This window comes from Anomaloglossus baeobatrachus, chromosome 3, assembly GCF_048569485.1.
Source record: "Anomaloglossus baeobatrachus isolate aAnoBae1 chromosome 3, aAnoBae1.hap1, whole genome shotgun sequence".
Taxonomy (NCBI): domain Eukaryota; kingdom Metazoa; phylum Chordata; class Amphibia; order Anura; family Aromobatidae; genus Anomaloglossus; species Anomaloglossus baeobatrachus.
In genome coordinates, this window is record NC_134355.1 from 30,639,468 (window position 1) to 30,660,867 (window position 21,400).

At 40.4% G+C, this 21,400-nt stretch overlaps 1 protein-coding gene across 1 annotated transcript in view; it reads left to right on the forward strand.

Moving 5' to 3' along the window:
• The window catches only part of HHIPL2 (HHIP like 2), a 93,688-nt gene that overhangs the window by 520 nt on the left and 71,768 nt on the right, over window positions 1-21,400 (forward strand). The window lies entirely within an intron of this gene.

Consider the following 21,400-nt stretch of genomic DNA (forward strand, 5'->3'; position numbering starts at 1 on the left):
ATTGAAGAGTAAACATGCAAGTGGTCCCAAAAGGACCAATCAGATTGTAGGAGCCTCCTGGGGAATAAACAAAACAATTATAGTATATATTATATTATAGTACCTTAAATATATACATGCCATATTTATATGTTTGTATGTCTCTATATGTGTGTGTTTATTTTTTTATATGTGTGTGTGTTTTTGTATGTCTATATGTGTTTGTTTTATTTCTATATATTTGTGTTTATTTCTATATACAGTATGTGTGTGTGTATGTGTGTGTGTATGTGTGTTTTTGTATGTTTATATGTGTGTGTTTATTTCTATATGTGTGTGTTTATTTTTTTATATGTGTGTGTGTTTTTGTATGTCTATATGTGTTTGTTTTATTTCTATATATTTGTGTTTATTTCTATATACAGTATGTGTGTGTGTATGTGTGTGTGTATGTGTGTTTTTGTATGTTTATATGTGTGTGTTTATTTCTATATGTGTGTGTTTTTATGTTTATATATATGTGTGTGTGTGTGTGTGTGTTTATGTATGTCTATATATATGTGTGTGTTTTGTGCCAGAATTTCTTCACCGTTTTCTCCGAATACCTATGGATGCCAGCCACTTTAATAGAACCATAGAATCATAGAATGGTGCACCTGTGGATCCATCGGACGTACAGAATGAGTGAGCTTTTGTTTTTTCCTCCTTATGTATTTTTATGTTTAAATACAGGTGCATCTCAATAAATTAGAATATCATCAAAAAGTTAATTTATTTCAGTAATTCAATACAAAAAGGGAAACACATATATTATATAGAGTCATCATTACACACAGAGGGATCTATTCCTATATATTATATTGAGTCACTACACACAGAGGGATCTACTCCTATATATTATATAGAGTCACTACACACAGAGGGATCTATTCCTATATATTATATAGTCATTACACACAGAGAGATCTATTCCTATATATTATATAGAGTCATTACACACAGAGAGATCTATTCCTATATATTATATAGAATCATTACATACAAAGAGATCTATTCCAATATATTATATAGAGTCATTACACACAGAGAGATTTATTCCTATAAATTATATAGAGTCATTACACACAGAGGAATCTATTCCTATATATTATATAGAGTCATTACACACAGAGGGATCTATTCCTATATATTATATAGAGTCATTACACACAGAGGGATCTATTCCTATATATTATATAGAGTAAATACACATAGAGTGATCTATTCCTATATATTATATAGAGTCATTACACACAGCGGGATCTATTCCTATACATTATATAGAGTCATTACATACAGAGGGAACTATTCCTATATATTATATAGAGTCATTACACACAGAGGGATCTATGCCTATATATTATATAGCGTCATTACATACAGAGGGATCTATTCCTATAAATTATATAGAGTCATTACACACAGAGGAATCTATTCCTATATATTATATAGAGTCATTACACACAGAGGGATCTATTCCTATATATTATATAGAGTCATTACACACAGAGGGATCTATTCCTATATATTATATAGAGTAAATACACATAGAGTGATCTATTCCTATATATTATATAGAGTCATTACACACAGAGGGATCTATTCCTATACATTATATAGAGTCATTACATACAGAGGGAACTATTCCTATATATTATATAGAGTCATTACACACAGAGGGATCTATGCCTATATATTATATAGCGTCATTACATACAGAGGGATCTATTCCTATAAATTATATAGAGTCATTACACACAGAGGAATCTATTCCTATATATTATATAGTCATTACACACAGAGGGATCTATGTCACGTTTTTATTATATATTATATAGAGTCATTACACACAGAGTGATCTATTTCAAGTGTTTATTTCTGTTAATGTTGATGATTATGGCTTACAGCCAATGAAAACCCAAAAGTCATTATCTCAGAAAATTAGAATAATTACCACAAAACACCTGCAAAGGCTTCTTAAGCATTTACAATGGTCCCTTAGTCTGGTTCAGTAGGCTTCACAAGGAAGGTAAGCCTCAAAAGGTCATTGCTAAGGAAGCTGGCTGCTCAGAGTGCTGTATCCAAGCATATTAATGGAAAATTGAGTGGAAGGAAAAAAGTGTGGCACAAAAAGGTGCACAAACAACCGGGATAACCGCAGCCTTGATAGGATTGTTAAAAAAAGGCTATTCGAAAATTTGAGGGCGATTCACAAGGAGTGGACTCTGCTGGAGTCAGTGCTTCAAGAGTCATCACACACAGACGTATCCAGGACATGGGCTACAAGTGTCACATTCCTTGTGTCAAGCCGCTCATGACCTATTCACAATGCCAGAAGCGTCTTACCTGGGCCAAGGAGGAAAATAACTGGACTGTTCTCAGTGGTCCAAGGTGTTGTTTTCAGATAAAAGTAAATTTTGCATTTCATTTGGAATTTGCGGTCCCAGAGTCTGGAGGAAGAGTGGAGGCCACAATCCAAGCTGCTGAGGTCTGGTGTGAAGTCTCCACAATCAGTGATGGTTTGGGGAGCCATGTCATCTGCGCGTGTAGCTCCACTGTGTTTTATCAAGACCAAAGTTAGCCCAGCCGTCTAAGAGGAAATTTTAAAGTACTTCATGCTTCCCTCTGTCAACAAGCTTTTTGGAGATGGAAATGTCATTTTCCAGCAGGACATGGCCCCTGTCCACACTGCCAAAAATACCAATACCTGGTTTACAGTATCACTGTGCTTGATTGACCTGCAAATTCGCATGACCTAAACCCCATAGAGAATCCATGAGAGACACCAGAGCCAACAATGCAGACGAGCTGAAGGCTGCTATCAAAGCAACCTGGGCTTCCATAACACCTCAGCAGTGCCACAGGCTGATCGCCTCCTGCCACATTGCCGCATTGCTGCAGGAATTCATGCAAAAGGAGCCGCGACCAAGTATTGAGGCATTTACTGTACAGACTTTTCAGGAGGCGCTAACATTTCTGAGATTAAAATATTTTTTCAGTTGGTCTTATATAATATTGTAATTTTCTGAGATGAAGACTTTTGGGTTTTCATTGGCTGTAAGCCATAATCATCAACATTACCAGAAATAAACACGTGAAATAGATCCCTCTGTGTGTAATGACTCTATATAATATATAGGAATAGATCCCTCTGTGTGTAATGACTCTATATAATATATAGGAATAGATCCCTCTGTGTGTAATGACTACATAATATATAGGAATAGATCCTTCTGTGTGTAATGACTCTATATAATATATAGGAATAGATCCCTCTGTGTGTAATAATGCTATATAATATATAGGAATAGATCCCTCTATGTGTAATAACTATATAATATAAAGGAATAGATCCCTCTGTGTGTAATGACTCTATATAATATATAATAAACACGTGAAATAAATCCCTCTGTGTGTAATGACTCTATATAATATAAAGGAATAGATCCTTCCGTGTGTAATGACTCTATATAATATATGTGTTTCCCTTTTTGTATTGAATTACTGTAATCACTGTAACTTTTTGATAATATTCTAATTTATTGAGATGCACCTTTATGTCTATATAAGTGTGTGTTTATGTATGTTATTTGTACATATTTCAGTGGTATAAAAAGATAAAATCTTGAGCCCACATATGGGCTCAAGATTTTACGTATTTATATCACTGGAAGATGTCCAAAAAAAATCAACTAAATTTTATGGATGATCGGAGTGCCGGAAATTCTTCACCTTTTTCTCTGAATATCTGTGAATGCCAGCCATTTTCATAGAATCATAGAATGGTGCACCTGTGGATCCATCGGACGTATTGGTGAGCCTTTGTCCATTCCCCCCTTCCTATTTTTGTGTTTATTATGTATGTCTATATATGTGTGTGCTGATGTATGTCTATATACAGTATGTGTATCTGTGTTATTTGTGTGTTTAGTTTATATATATATATATATATATATATATATATATATACACTGTATATGTATACAGGATGGTGTATATATACGAGGTGGTCCAAAAGTAGGTGGACAGTATGCGTACTAGGGTTATGAAGGGGGAGATTTATCAAACATGGTGTAAAGTGAAACTGACTCAGTTGCCCTTAGCAACCAATCAGATTCCACTTTTCATTCTTCACAGACTCTTTGGAAAATGAAAGGTGGAATCTGATTGGTTGCTAAGGGCAACTGAGTCAGTTTCACTTTACACCATGTTTGATAAATCTCCCCCTTCATAACCCTATTACACATACTGTCCACCTACTTTTGGACCACCCTGTAAATATATACAGTACAGACCAAAAGTTTGGACACACCTTCACATTCAAATAGTTTTCTTTATTTTCATGACTCTGAAAATTGTAGATTCACATTGAAGGCATCTAAACTATGAATTAACACATGTGGAATGAAATACTTAACAAAAAAGTGTGAAACAACTGAAAATATGTCTTATATTTTAGGTTCTTCAAAGTAGCCACCTTTTGCTTTGATTACTGCTTTGCACACTCTTGGCATTCTCTTGATGAGCTTCAAGAGGTAGTCACCGGAAATGGTCTTCCAACAGTCTTGAAGGAGTTCCCAGAGATGCTTAGCACTTGGCCCTTTTGCCTTCACTTTGCGGTCCAGCTCACCCCAAACCATCTCGATTGGGTTGAGGTCTGGTGACTGTGGAGGCCAGGTCATCTGGCATAGCACGCCATCACTCTCCTTCTTAGTCAAATAGCCCTTACACAGCCTGGAGGTGTGTTTGGGGTCATTGTCCTGTTGAAAAATAAATGATGGTTCAACTAAACGCAAACCGGATGGAATCGCATGCCGCTGCAAGATGCTGTGGTAGCCATGCTGGTTTGGTATGCCTTCAATTTTGAAGAAATCTCCAACAGTGTCACCAGCAAAGCACCCCCCCACACCATCACACCTCCTCCTCCATGCTTCACGGTAAGAACCAGGCATGTAGAGTCGATCCGTTCACCTTTTCTGCGTCGCACAGACATGGTGGTTGGATCCAAAGATCTCAAATTTGGACTCCTCAGACCAAAGCACAGATTTCCACTGGTCTAAAGTCCATTCCTTGGGTTCTTTAGCCCAAACAAGTCTCTTCTGCTTGTTGCCTCTCCTTAGCAGTGGTTTCTTAGCAGTTATTTTACTATGAAGGCCTGCTGCACAAAGTCTCCTCTTAACAGTTAATTTAGAGATGTGTCTGCTGCTAGAACTCTGTGTGGCATTGACCTGGTCTCTAATCTGAGCTGCTGTTAACCTGCGATTTCTGAGGCTAGTGACTCGGATAAACTTATCCTCAGCAGCAGAGGTGACTCTTGGTCTTCCTTTCCTGGGGCGGTCCTCATGTGAGCCAGTTTCTTTGTAGCATTTGATGGTTTTTGCCACTGCACTTGGGGACACTTTCAAAGTTTTCCCAATTTGTTCGGACTGACTGACCTTCATTCCTTAAAGTAATGATGGCCACTCGTTTTTCTTTACTTAGCTGCTTTTTTCTTGCCATAATACAAATTCTAACAGTCTATTGAGTAGGACTATCAGCTGTGTATCCACCAGACTTCTGCACAACACAACTGATGGTCCCAACCCCATTTATAAGGCAAGAAATCCCACACCTGTGAAGTGAAAACCATTTCCGGTGACTACCTCTTGAAGCTCATCAAGAGAATGCCAAGAGTGTGCGCAAGACCTGTCCATTAATATTGACAACGGACAAGATAAAGATTCCCAGATCACATCAGGACTACAAGATCCCAGGTACGTTCAGCTGCACCACAACCAATGTGGTGTACTTAATTATATGTACCAAATGTCCAACTGGGGGTCTGTATGTAGGGGAGACAGGACAACAGCTCAGGACAAGGATGAATTCTCACCGCCACACAATTAGAGAAAAAAGGATGGATCTACCTGTGGCCAAACATTTTTGTAACCCAGACCACAGCATCATGGACATGAAATTGCTGGTATTGAAAGGAAACTTCAAGTCCCAGAGAGACAGGAGACTATGGGAGTACAAACTTATGATGACCTTTGACACATTCAGAGAAGGAATGAATGTGTCTCATGGATTCATGTCTTTTTACATCAGTTAAAAGATGTGCTCCTCTGACCATCCGAGCGTGTCCCAGCCCTGGACCAGACCCTTATCAAAGGACAATAAAACTTTCACACTGAACTGCAGCAGTATTTATGGCTAGAACAGCTTGTCCCCCTGCCATAGAGATAGTTCTGTTTCATATAACTTGTTCTTTTTTTTTTTTTTTTTTTTTTTTTTTTTTTTACTGCACTATTCTAAGTCCTGTTGTGTATAAATACGTGACTCTTCAGATTTTGTGTTATACCATGCCTGATGAAGAGACCTGAGTAGTCTCGAAAGCTTGCAATTATTACCATCTTTTCAGTTAGCCATTAAAAGGTATCAACCACTGAGGACTCTCTGTTCTTTTAAACAATTTTTTTATCTCTACTGGCTAACACGGTACAAAGATATATTTTACTTGTATCAAAATGGAGGATACCAGAATGTACCGCATCTTTATGGAACTAAAGACACTTCTGAAGAAACGCGCACAACTGGACAGCGACATATTTTTCTTATCCAAATGCAAAAAGGAGAATCTGATCCCCAAAGGACTCTGGATTACAAACCCAATTCTACATACCTACAATACCCATTATGCACAAAACCTTTGTCACAGGACTTCTGAGAGACTAAGGAATCACCTTTTGCATGTCTTCTACAGCATCAAGAGTAAAATCCAGAGGGAATTTGAAACACAAAGGAAGACACTTCCAGAAAGCACAGAACAAGAAGTACAACAATACTACTACAGACTACGAACCCTTCTGATCCACAACAAGGAAAAGAAGCTATACAGACTGCGCCTCAATTCAGGACTTAATACAAACAGGTGGAGAACAAAGCCAAAACCTGACAACTTGGAAACCAAGTCCATTCAAGGCACAAAAGCATCTAACTGTGTTATCAATCTCTCGGATTACAAACCAAACAAAATGGAAGTTGCTGTGCTTTCTAGAGGACTCTCATTTTGTCCGACTAAAGCTCTAGACAAAATTGAACTCTGCAGCGACATGGAAGATTACTTCAGGAGACTACGTCTGAGGGAATATTTTAGCGATGCAGATGTTTCAGAATCCTCCCAGACTGAAGGAAGACGGATCTTGACAACCAGGAAAAGATCAGATTGGACACCTCCACCAGGACGCAACCCTCATCTGGATAACTATATAGACACTTTCAGACATTTGGTAAAATCCACTTTCCTAGACACACACAGGAGGCAACCATCCAACATCAGTGCCCAGGAGAGAAGGGCCATAAAATCTTTGAAAACCAACAAAGAAATCATCATTAAACCTGCAGACAAGGGGGGTGCAATAGTCATGATGAACAAATCAGACTACATGAAGGAAGCACACAGACAACTGATGGACACACGCTACTATAAGAAATTGGAGTCTGACCCTACACAGGACTATTACAAGGAACTTAACAAGTTGGCCTCTTGTCTGCCTGACATATCCATAAGAACTGATGAACTGATACCGGTGAGTCCAAGAATAGGCACATTCTACATGCTTCCCAAAATTCACAAATCTGGAAACCCAGGAAGACCCATCATTTCATGTGTGGGCACCCTCACTGAACAAGTCTCTGGATGGGTAGAGGGTATCCTTAAACCCTTGGTAAGGGATACAACCAGCTACATCCAGGACACTACTGACCTATTGAAAAAACTATCAGCAATAGGTCCTCTTCCAGAGGGAACCATCCTTGCCACCATGGATGTGGAATCCTTGTACTCGAATATTCCACACCAGGATGGATTAAATGCTTGCAAAATTTTCCTGGAAAATACAGGAACTGATGCCAATTCTGTGGTGAAGCTTACAAAATTTATCCTCACCCATAATTACTTTGAATTTGACAATGACATATATCTACAGGAGACTGGGACTGCAATGGGAAGCAAAATGGCACCACAATATGCAAATCTTTTCATGGCCAAGCTTGAGAGTGACTTTTTATCCTCTTGTCCTATCAGGCCTCTGGCCTACTACCGTTACATTGATGATATTTTAATCATCTGGACAGAGTCTGAGGAGCAGCTGAAGACCTTCCATGAACAATTTAATCAGTTTCATCCCACCATCAACCTAACACTCAACTACTCCTGCACGGAAATCAACTTCTTGGACACCATCATTAAACTACGGAACAATGAAATACAGACATCCCTGTACAAGAAGCCAATTGACCGTCCAACATACCTGAAATGGGACAGTTTTCATCCAAAACACATAAAAAACTCTATTGTATACAGCCAGGCTATCAGGTACAATCGGATATGTTCCAACAGTACAGATAGAGACAATCACCTTGAGGGCCTCAGAAAAACCTTTTTGAATCAAGGCTACCACCCAAGAACAATTGAAAACCAGATTATAAGAGCCACCAGAATATCAAGAAACCATCTTCTACATTATAAAACCAAAGAAGAGAACAACCGGGTCCCTCTTGTAGTCACCTACAATCCACATCTGGAGGTGTTTAGAGGAGCTGCACGGAAACTACAACCATTACTGCAAAAAGATGCCCGGTTAAAATCTATTTTTCCAGACCCCCCACTTCTGTGTTTTAGACAGCCCCCAAATCTAAGAAGCATCATTGTCAGAAGCTCCCTGTCCTCTCCAACACCAACAGGAACATTTCCCTGCAACCAGAAGAAATGCAAGACCTGTCCATTAATATTGACAACGGACAAGATAAAGATTCCCAGATCACATCAGGACTACAAGATCCCAGGTACGTTCAGCTGCACCACAACCAATGTGGTGTACTTAATTATATGTACCAAATGTCCAACTGGGGGTCTGTATGTAGGGGAGACAGGACAACAGCTCAGGACAAGGATGAATTCTCACCGCCACACAATTAGAGAAAAAAGGATGGATCTACCTGTGGCCAAACATTTTTGTAACCCAGACCACAGCATCATGGACATGAAATTGCTGGTATTGAAAGGAAACTTCAAGTCCCAGAGAGACAGGAGACTATGGGAGTACAAACTTATGATGACCTTTGACACATTCAGAGAAGGAATGAATGTGTCTCATGGATTCATGTCTTTTTACATCAGTTAAAAGATGTGCTCCTCTGACCATCCGAGCGTGTCCCAGCCCTGGACCAGACCCTTATCAAAGGACAATAAAACTTTCACACTGAACTGCAGCAGTATTTATGGCTAGAACAGCTTGTCCCCCTGCCATAGAGATAGTTCTGTTTCATATAACTTGTTCTTTTTTTTTTTTTTTTTTTTTTTTTTTTTTTTTTTTTTTACTGCACTATTCTAAGTCCTGTTGTGTATAAATACGTGACTCTTCAGATTTTGTGTTATACCATGCCTGATGAAGAGACCTGAGTAGTCTCGAAAGCTTGCAATTATTACCATCTTTTCAGTTAGCCATTAAAAGGTATCAACCACTGAGGACTCTCTGTTCTTTTAAACAATTTTTTTATCTCTACTGGCTAACACGGTACAAAGATATATTTTACTTGTATCAAGAGTGTGCAAAGCAGTAATCAAAGCAAAAGGTGGCTACTTTGAAGAACTTAGAATATAAGACATATTTTCAGTTGTTTCACACTTTTTTGTTAAGTATTTCATTCCACATGTGTTACTTCATAGTTTTGATGCCTTCAATGTGAATCTACAATTTTCAGAGTCATGAAAATAAAGAAAACTCTTTGAATGAGGTGTGTCCAAACTTTTGGTCTGTACTGTATATATATAATGTTTGTATGTGCATGTCAGAACCATTACTATACGGGTGTCTATATTTGGCAGTGGGGCATTTTCGTCCCCTCAAGCACCAGTGCATATGTATGTGTGACTGCTACCTTTGCATCACCTATGGCTACAGCCCCTATGCCCTAAGAGGTTTCTGTAAGCCACCTCCTGCTCTGACCTTGTGATGCTACTTTGCCCTTGCTATAATTGTTTTGTGTGTGGCTGACCTTACATATATGATGCACTGTGTAATACCATTTGTTAATGATCCCCACCCCAATGTGGTACATAACTATTTAGTGTCCAACTAGCCATACAGTGTCTAAATATCAGTGTCATACAGTGCTGTACCTTGAGTGGTACTGTTATTGAGCATTATAGGTGGTGCCACACTAAAGTATAGCATTGTTCTGTCTTTTCTTCAGCTCGATCTCGAGCCATGGCGACTTTATGGATGAACGCTCTTTTAGGAAGATTGATAGGTCCACCAGAGTCTTCTCCACCGGTATCTTGATAGTATCAAGCCATCGGGTTGCTGGTCTTCCTCTTCACCTTCTTTCTTCTATCTTACCAACCATGATCTCCTTCTCCAGTGATTACTTTCTTCATATGATGTGTCCAAAATAGGCAAGTCGTAGCCTGGTGATCTTTGTTTCGAGTGACATGTCTGGCTTCCTGCATAGGTTATTTAGGCAATGGGTAAGTATGATTTGGTGAAATTATGGCACTCTTATTTGGCCTCTGTGCAGCAGCTTCCACAACGACTTGACACAAGTAAGAATGTCATATGTGGCAGTACTGCCTAGAGCCAATGAGGAGCCAAGCTTGCTTAAAAGACAGGGGATTTACTGTAATTCCAGGGGTCTGCTTTGGAGTCTAAATATTGGGGTCTGGTCTGGGGTCTGAAATATTGGGGTTTGATTTGGGGTTTGAATATTGGAGTTTTATCTACAGTCTGAATATTGGAGTCTAAATACTGGGGTTTGGTCTGGGGTCTGAATATTGGGATCTGCAGTCTAAATATTGAAGTTTGGTCTGGGGTTTGAATATTGGGTTTTGGGGTCTGAAGATTGCAGAATAATTTAGGACATGAATATTGGGGTCTGAATATTTGTTTTTTTTCTGGTATCTGAATTTAGAAGTTTGTTCTGGGGTCTGAATATTGGGGCCTGATTTGGGAACTTAATACTGACGTTTGGCCTAAGGCCTGAATATTGAGTTCTGGGACCTGATCATTGTGGTCTCTTATTATGAGGTGAGAATAAAGGAGTTTTTTCCATGAGGTCTGGTTTGGGGTCTGAATAATAGGGTATGAATATTGATTTCTGGAGTCTGAATATTGTAGTCTATCTTGGGGCTGAATATTGGGGGCTGAATATTTGAGTCTTTTTTGGGGTCTGAATTAAGGAGTTTATTTTGGGGTCTGAATATTGGATCTTGATCTGAGGCCTGAATATTAAGTTCTTGGGCTTGAGTATTATGGTCTTTAATTATGGAGTCTGTTCTATGAGGTAATTTTTTTGAAGACTGAATAATAGGGCATGAATTTGGACTGTGTTTTTCATCTGAAATATTGTGTTTGGTCTGGACTGGAGTCTAAAAGATGGGGTCTATATTCTGGAATATATTCTAGCACCTAAATTATGTGCTTTGGTCTGGGATCTAAAACTGTAAGGTCTGGTCAGGATTTTTGAGACATTCAAGTCTACAAAAATGACCAACTAACCACAGGATAGGCAGCATAGGCGTTCTGGCAATATATCCTTTGATTCTCTCTTGTCCTCAAGACCACGGCCAGAAGAAATGGAGCGATAGGATGCATGGCAAACTAGCAGCCTGATTCAACTACTGCATGCCTTGTCTTGCAGCAGTGGCAGAACCAGGGGAGACGGGAGACTGAAGCCATATCAGGTCACACCACGATAAAACCATTGTCATGCGTCAGGATACAAACCCTTGACTTTCTGCTCGGTTTCTCTGTCCGCCGGATCCCGATAGATTCACCATTTCTTCAGCTGTTTAGTTTCTGTTAGCTTTGCTTTAGTTCTATTTATTTACTTGTTTGTCTGCCCAATCACCTTTAGGGTGTGGCTTTCAATACTTTCCTCCTGCTGGTAATATTCTCATTTTGAATTCCTGTTAGTTTCTGCCAGTCAGTGGAAGACCACCTAGGATTCTTCTCTGCTGCTTATGTTCTCCCCTCTGCACCTATCTTATGTTTGTTGTCAGTAAGTAGGCGGCGCATTCTTTAGCAACATTCACCCTCTCTGGCATTTTGCTGTTTGTGTTACTCACGCCGGGATCACTTTCTACTTCAACACCTTCCCTTCTGTAGGTATAATGCACTCTGCTCTGCTCTCCGATTCCTTTGGAGGAACGTGAAGCGCTCGACGGCCGTCAGGCAGCATAGACCCAAGGTGCTATAATTTAGTCTGTGGTGAGGGCTATTTCAATTTCCACCGGAATGACTAAGGACTGTGGGGTTTGGATCTCTAGTCTGTAGAGGAACTGGCAGGATCAGTTGCCGTTCTTTAGTGTGTTACCTTTATCCCTTGTCAGTTGCTATAAAAACATAACATTATCACCAGCCCACTCCATTTTTGTGTACTGAAAAGCCATCATGAATGCTGTGGATTCCTTGACTGCGCAATTACAGTCCTTGTAGCTGGAAAACATTAACCCATTCGAGAAATTGGACATACTGAGTACGTCCTGATGGTCAGTGTGTTCTCGACCAAGGACGTACACAGTATGTCCTGTCGATCGGGGGGCACAGGAGCTGTACCCATGTGATGGCCACCAGGGATTTGGCTTACCCAACAGCTGGGAGCCCGGGTCTCACAGCCAGGGATGGTGCTGTCCCGTCCCTGGCTCTTTAACCCCGCAAATGCGCTCACTCTCTTCTACGATTGGGTCTCCCGTGAGGCTCGATAGCTGCCGTGGTGATCTGAGGTCGTCAAGAAGACCTTTAGGTCACCAACGTATGGAAAGCCTTTTGCATCATGCCATGAGCATGATCCTAGGTTCTGTCAGTGCTGCACTGACAGCTATAGTGTATTGCAGTGGTGATGCACTGCAATACATTATATCAGTGATCAGGTCAATAAGTGTAAAATAAAATAAATCATAACATATAAAAAAAATCATCAAAATAAAGAACAAAAAAATCAAAAATGCCAATAAATATGTAATTTCTGTAGAAAAAAAATCCATAACAAACCGATTTATAAAACTGTCACAGTAGTAAACCCCTTCAGTGAAAACCATAAAACAAGTAGTAAAAACTGTCTTTTCATCATACAGCTGACAAAAAAGTGGAAAAAACACAATCAAAAATTCATACATAAATAAAAATGGTACCACTGAAAACGTCATTTTGTCCCGCAAAAAAACCGCCGCCATACAGCTCCATCAGCCAAAAATAAAAAAGAAAGGTATAGCTCTCAGAATACAGCGATGCAAAAACTGCTTTTTAAAAAATATTAGATTTTAAAATTGTTTTTATGGTGTAAAAACATCAAAACATAAAAAAATATATAGAAATGTAGTATCGCTGTATTTGTACTGACCTGAAGAATAAAACTGTTATCACTTTTATGACGTGTGAACGGGATAAAACACCCACCAAAAAACTATTCCTGAATTACTGTTTCTTCTCGATTCTGCCTCACAAAAAGTGCAATAAAAAGCGATCAAAAATATTATACTCATCCCGCAAAAAAGAAAGCCCTCACTTTGTAGGTAGAAAAATAAAAAACTATAGTATTCAAAATTCGGTGATGCAAAAAACCTTTATTTTGTAAAAAAGAATTTTAGTGTAAAAGTAGCTAAACCTGAAAAAAAACCTATATACGGCTATGTGCACATGTGGCATTTTTTTCATGTGTTTTTCCTTGCAGATTTTAATCAATACTGCAGGGAAAACCCGCATCCAAGCAAAGTCTATGAGAATCGTGACTTGCTGTGCACACGCTGCTTCTTTTTTCCTTGCATATTTTGTTGCTGAAAAAAGAAGCAGCGTATCAATTGTTTCTGTGATTATTTCCTGTGTTTCTATAATCCTCTGCAATGCTTTATCACTACAGGGGATTATAACGCAGCACTTCGCATTACTGGGCCCCGATCGCCAGGGAGAGGTAAGCGATCCCTGTCCCTGCCTCCTGAATGCTGTGATCGCAGCATTCAAGGGGTTAAACTACCGGAAGCGGCGCGGGCAATGAGAGCTGGGTCCTGGCTGTAACATCAGCCGGAGACCCGGCGGCGATAAAAGAGGTATAGCTCCTGAACTCCTATAGCGCCATGACTAAAAAAAAAAGCACAAAAGAAAGCAGGAAAAAATAAACGTGAAAAAACAGCAAATGCAATAAAAAATGCGCGTTTTTTCAGCTGCTTTTTTCGTGCCAAAACATGATTTTTTGTGTGCAGAAAAAAAACACATTAAAAAGCAACGTTGGCACATAGCCTAAACCTAGTATCGCTGTAATCGTACTGAGCGGAGGAATGAAGCCACCTAATCACTTATACCGCAAGGTGAACAGCGTAAAAGATAAATAAATCCAATGCTTCAACTGCTGTTGATTACTTTATTCTGCCTCCCAAAGATCGCAGTACAGTGTGGCTAATATTTATCCTGCACTCTTTGCTGAGCGCTTACACCGGGGATGGAAACCCAGATGTAAGTGTGCACCATAGAGCACAGGATAAATGTGAACTGATCCAAAATGTTCTGTACCCCAAATTACCACCAAGTAGCATTCAACTCAACCCACAGAAACACAAGTTCCCACTCAGGTCCATCATTCATTAACAGAAATATAGGGGGCTTCCACATTACTAGTAGCACAAAGCACTATAGTTCCCCCCCCCCCAAAAAAAAAGAAAACCAGCAAAATCAGCACTCCCAAATCTAAATGACCTCTCATTTCTGAGCCCCACAATGGGCCTAAGTCACAGTTAGCATCCACATGTTTGTTGTAGTGAGGAGAGCCTGCTTAATTTACAGTGTGTGTCTCCAGAAGCACAAACTGGTCACAATGTATGGGCACTACAATGTACTGAGCACGACAAGGGCTTATTTGCAATTTTTAATTCTCCAACATTCATTATGTTTAACTTCATGGGTGTTTTCCAGAGATTAAATCATCACTACACCCATAGATGAACTCCCAGAGGGGTGTAATTTACAATATGTGATCACTTGGGGGGTTTCTGCTGTTTTAGCATTTATGAGATCTGCCAATGGAGTCTGCAAACTATTTCAGGAAAGTCTGTGCTCCAAAAATCAAATGCCGTTCCTTCCCTCCTGAGCCTTGAGGTGCAGCCAAACAGTATTGTACAGTCACATGTGGGGTATTGCCACGTTCAGGAGAAATCCACATATTATGGGGTCTTTTTTACCTATTCCCCTTGTGAAAATTGGAAATCTGTGGTTAAAACAACATTTTAGTGGTAAAAATGTAATTTGTTCTGCACCGCCCAATATTATAACATTTTGTGACACAACTGTAGTGTCAATATGCTCACTGCACACCTGGATGAGGTCATTGAGAGGTGCAGTTTGTAAAATGAGGTCACTTGTGGGGAACCTCCACTGTCTAGGCTACTCAGGAGCTCTCGAAATGTGACATAGAACCCGCAACCAATTCTAATGATATCTGAACTCACAAATGGCGCTCAATCCCTTCTTCACTTATTGGCGAACTCAGAAGAAATTGCACAACAATTTCTATGGCCTAAAATACACTTCCGCAAAAAAAACGTCCATATGACACGGTCCGTGTTCTGTATTTTTGGGGCGTTTCTCCGGTACGTATGGCATCCGTGTGATGGCGTATGCGAGCCGTGTGTGCGTGTGGAATGTCCGTATTGACATAAAATACGTACGTGTGCTTTCCGTTTTTAAAGGCCCGCATTCTTACCCAATTAACGATTTTAATCATTCATCATGAGATCCTGGTGTTGTTGTTTGCTTTCAATTGTCCTGATAGATTGGAAACAAGTGTTTCAGATTTCGTGATGAAAAACGGACACGGACGATACGTGCTGAACACGGACAAACTCCGTGTGCAGTCCGTGCAGGCACGGATCCATAGACTAAAGCAGGTCTGTGCCTGCGTGCTGCAGGCCAAAAACGGACATGTCGTCCGTGTAGAAAAGCGCACACACGTACTTACGACACGGACACACGTTCCGTGTGATTTTACGTGTGTGTGCCATCTACCATTGAATAACATGGGTCTCTGTGTGTACGTGTCTCCGGTATGTGCAAATACGTACCGCACACGTACAAAAAAAACGGATGTGTGTTGCGGGTCTATGGTGCATTTTCTCCTGTTACCCTAGTGAAAATGAAAAATTTGGGGTTACAGCAACATTTTTATGATAAAAATGTATTTTTTCATTTTCACTGCTCAACTTTATAACATTCTGTGAAGCTCCTGAAGCTTCAAGATGCTCATCAACCATCTAGATAAATTCCTTGACCAGTCCAGTTTCCAAAATGGGGTCACTTCTGGGGAGTTTCTACTGTTTACGCACATCAGAGGCTCTCTAAGCGCGACATGGCGTCCACTAACAATTCCAGCCAAATTTACAGATTTTTCCTTCAAAAACCTGCCGTGCACCCAAACAGTAGTTTTGCACCACATATGGGGTACATATGGGGTATTGGCATACAAAAAATTGCACAACTAATTTTCTCCTGTGATCCTTGGGAAAAATCCTAAATTTCGGGCTAAAATTACATTTTTGAGGAAAAAAAGTTAAATTTTATTTTTTTCCTTCCACATTGCTTTATCTCCTTGTGAAGCACTTGAAGGGTTAAAAAAAAGTTTGGTTGTGGTTTTGAGCAGTGTGAAGGGTGCAGTTTTTAGAATGGTGTCACTTTTGGGTGTTTTCTGTCACCTCGGCCTACGCAAGTCCCTTCTGATGTGATGTGGTCCCTAAAAAAATGGTTTTGATAATTTTGTTGGAAAAATGAGAAATTGGTGATAAACTTTTGAACCCTTCTAACCTCCTAACCTCCAAAAATTATGTTTCAAAAATTGTGCTGATATAAAGTAGACATCTGGGAAATGTTATTTATTAACTATTTTTTTTGTGACATATCTTTCTGGTTTAAGGGCATAAAATTCAGTTTGAAAATTGCAAAATTTTCACCAATTTTTTTTTTCACAAATAAAAGCAAAAAATATGGTCCAAAATTTACCACTATTATGAACTACAATATGTCCCGAAAAAACATGCTCAGAATTACCGGGATCTGTTGAAGTGTTTCAGAGTTACAACCTCATAAAGTGACACTGGTCAGAAATAAAAAAAATTGGCCGGGTTTTCAGGGTGAAAACGGGCTCTAGTGCAAAAGGGTTAACTATTTTGTGTGACTCTATGGTTTTAAGGCATAAAAATTCAAAAGTTTGAAAATTGCAAAATTTTCACATTTTTTGGCAAACTTCCGATATTCTCTGAAATAAACACAAAAATTATTGTCCTAAAGGGTACTTTACACGCTGCGATATCGGTACCGATATTGCTAGCGAGTGTACCCGCCCCTGTCGGTTGTGCGACACGGGCAAATAGCTGCCCGTGGTGCACAACATCGCTAACACCCGTCACACAGACTTACCTTCCCTGCGACGTCGCTCTGGCCGGCGATCCGCCTCCTTTCTAAGGGAGCGGTTCGTGCGGCGTCACAGCGACGGAACATACCGCCCACCTCCTTTCTTCCGCATTGCCGGTGGACGCAGGTAAGGAGATGTTCGTCGTTCCTGTGGTGTCACACATAGCGATGTGTGCTGCCGCAGGAATGACGAACAACATCGTACCTGCAGCAGGAACGATATTAATGAAATGAACGACGTGTCAACGAGCAACGGTTTTTCATGTTTCTGCGCTTGTTGATCGTCGCTCATGGGTGTCACACGCTGCGATGTCGCTAACGGCGCCGGATGTGCGTCACTAACGACATGACCACGATGATATATCGTTAGCGATGTCGCAGCGTGTAAAGCACCCTTAAGTTTATCAAATCATGAAGTGCAATATGTCACGAAAAAAAGGAATCCGTTGACGCGTTCCAGAGTTATAATGTCATAAAGTGATACCGGTCAGAATTGAAAAAAATGGCAGGGTCAGGAAGGTGATAACAGGCTAGGAGGAGGGGGGGGGTGAAGGACTAGAGAGGATTTACATCACCCAAAACCGTCTTCTGAGCCTAAGGTAAATTTACCGGAGTGTTTCGACGGGGACTGGAGTAAGTTTTCTATCTTTCTTTCTTCGTGTAAATTGTATTTTCGCTCATTTGGGGGAGAGAGTCAAGGTGTGGGTATTATTCTGTCGTTGCTTTGTGGAGACCCTCTAGCTGGGGCATCTTCTCTACCTGAGTTTTTTCTACTTTTTTCCTCAGTTGAGGCCTTTTTCTCTGCTCTGGGGCTCATCTATGACCATGCTGATAAAGTTTCAGTAAAAACAAAAAATGAATGGCAACGTAATCCATTTGTTTGAATTGATAAAAGACTTTATGCATCGTATTTTTTGTTTTGTAAGATGCACCAGATTATAAGACGCACCTCAAATTTGGAGAAAGAAAATTATAAAAAAATTTTGGGGTGAAAAAAAAAGGGTCCGTCTTATATTCCGGTTGTATCTTACTGGGAGGTGGGGGATGGTAGAGTGGGGTTACAGGGAGGCAGGGGTGGTGGTGAAGTAGGTACGGTGGGTGTCTCGGATATGTTGTGGGCGCTGGTAGGCAGGAGCCATACTCGTTGATTGTAGATAACAAAATGTCAGTGGTGCGGGCTTCAAAGAAATGGTGCTCGGAGTCGACACGTGGGCAGATTGAGCTCTCGATTTAATGAAGAGCCGAGATCTCATCTGCGCATGTGTGCCGCCCTGGTGTTAGTCGGGCTGCTCGGATCCAGGATCGTGGCTCAAGGGGGTCCGGACTTGGCTTGGCGGACACTTTGATCCGTAAAAAGGGGATATTTACAGGGGAGACGTTTGTGATGCCACTTGTGGGTTGCGGTAATTTGAGTACCGTCGCTGCTGTAAGGCGTACCAGGGCAGATGGAGTTAGGCAGCCTGATGTTAGTCCCTCCACAGGTAAGAAAGGCCCTGGGCTCAGGGGTGTTGGTGATTATTTGGGAGCGCAGGGTGCAGGGGACCAGGGTACTCACTGTGGGTAGTCATGGTGCTGGATGAGGATTATAAAGGAGAAACACACACTACAAGTAAACCAAATACTCTACTCACACTCTATGTGCCGCTGCCGCTGTGGGAAGCCCATCCAAGTACTCGGTCCCACCGGTGTCACATAGTAATCCGGAGCCTGTCTCCGTGCACTGTTTCATGTCCGTGTGGGTCCCTATAGCCTGAAACTATAAGGTATCGCTCTTCAGTTTTTAAGTGAAGATTTGCTCCCAAGGGCTGGCACTTGGACTTTAATGGGTTGCTTTCTGTGGAAAACCCTGTCCTCCGCAGTGTGGTTTAATCATTGAGGATGGCTCCTGAATCACCGGGACACGCATAGCATCACTCTACTCCTGCCACTGCCATCTGAGCCTGCCCCACACACTCCCACCAACCCCCTTTAAGCTACAACCGGATTATAAGATGCACCCCTCATTTTCCTCCCAAATGTTTGGGAAGAAAAGTGCGTCTTATTATCCGAAAAATATAGTATATTCATGAAGAGAATTCCAGATAATCTTTCAATAAATAAATTAAATAAATACTGTCAGAAGCATAATTCATATTGAAGTCCAACGGTATTAAGCAATAGGAAATACATCAAAGTCCAAGTATTTGATATATTGGAAACAAATCCTCTTACAAATGATTCCCATGTGGACCGCATCTCCCTCCATATAAATGATATCGGCTTTCTTCAACAAATTTTTAAAGGTGTCCATGTGCTTACCATTATGGCAGATGGTGGTCACTGATCTAACATCCGTTAAGTACATTTTCTACATGAAATTCCTATGAAGGATAGTTGACGACCCGAGTTGTCAGCCCAATCGGCACCATATCTACTGTATATATATATATATATATATATATATATATATACTGCTGGAGATCTACTGTTGATGTCTACGAGATATTAGTCGTGGCCGAATGTGCAATACATTTGAAACGTGGCCAGCTTATGGTTGCCTGGAACAGGAGTGATTTACACAACTTGTAGACATACGGCCGATGGTGCAGTAACGCTAATGATGCTCGCAGGTCTGGATGAATGGCTGAACCTGCTGGTCCAAATTGTGCAACAGCGGTAAGCACATGGACACCTTCAAAAATTTGTTGAACAAAGTCAATACATTGGAGGAGATGCGGTCCACATGGGAATCATTTGTAAGAGGATTTGTCTCTATTATATGAAATACATGGACTTTGATGTATTCCCTACTGCTTAATACTTTTGGACTACAATATGAATTATGCTTCTTGCAGTATTTATGAGATTAATTTATTAAAAGAAATTATACATTTTTCTATCAATATGCATAAAGTCTAATAAATTATAACAAAAGGTATCATGTTTTTAGATGCGGCATGTGTGTTCAGACCAACAGATGTCTGACGCACAACAAAAACACACCACAACAACACCACAAACAAGGTAGACATAGTAATACAATAACAACGGAGAACCCTGACACTAGTGAGTGGGTAGATGGGACAGCTCCTGCCTTTACCTGCCGCTGTACCCTGGACGTCTAGCCAGACCCTATACAGGTTCCGCACCTGTCACCGAGCAGGAACCTGAAGCTCTAAAAAGACCCTACGATGGTCCTGGGGCTAGTGAGTGGGAAGGTAAGGCTCATTAGACCCACAGCTGAACTAATACAACACGAGGGTAGGTAAGACAAACAGGGGAATAACAACCAAAAGGGAGAAGATCCACAGCAGCTCCTTCTACCAAGGCAGCCAGAATACAAATAGTTTTGTATAATCTGCAAAGAATGCTAGGAAACCCAGCTACTTAAACACAAAGGGTGAGGCTAAAGAGCAGCTGCAGCTGACCTGAACTAGAGGAGAGCTGCTAGCAGCAAAACTGACATTAAATGTTGAAGCACCAAGAGAAACGAAACAACATTTAAATGTCCCAGATGGAGAGGAGAGGCTCCAGTCCTGAAGTTAGTATCTAAAAAACAGGGAGACAACAAAAGGATTATGTTGTTGTTCATTTTTTCTTTAGGTGATGCCATCGGTTTGACTAATGCTCCAGCAGTGCTTCAGAATATCATACGTTACCGTATATATTTTCTTCTCTAGTGCGTAGATCTGTTGTGAGATACTTGGATGATATCTTGATTTACTCAGGTTCTCGTAAGAAGCATCGGGAGCATATTCAGCAGGTGCTTCAAGTTTCTCATGACAAACATTTATTTGCCAAACTAGAAAAGTGTCAATTTGAGGTGCTGCAGTATTAATTTTTGGGTCATCTGGTTTCTGCTAAAGGTTTTCAGATGGATCCCGGTAATGTACAGGCCGTCATTGATTGGGCACAACCTACTAATCTTAAAGCTTTACGGAGGTTCTTAAGTTTTACTAATTATTACCTTAAAT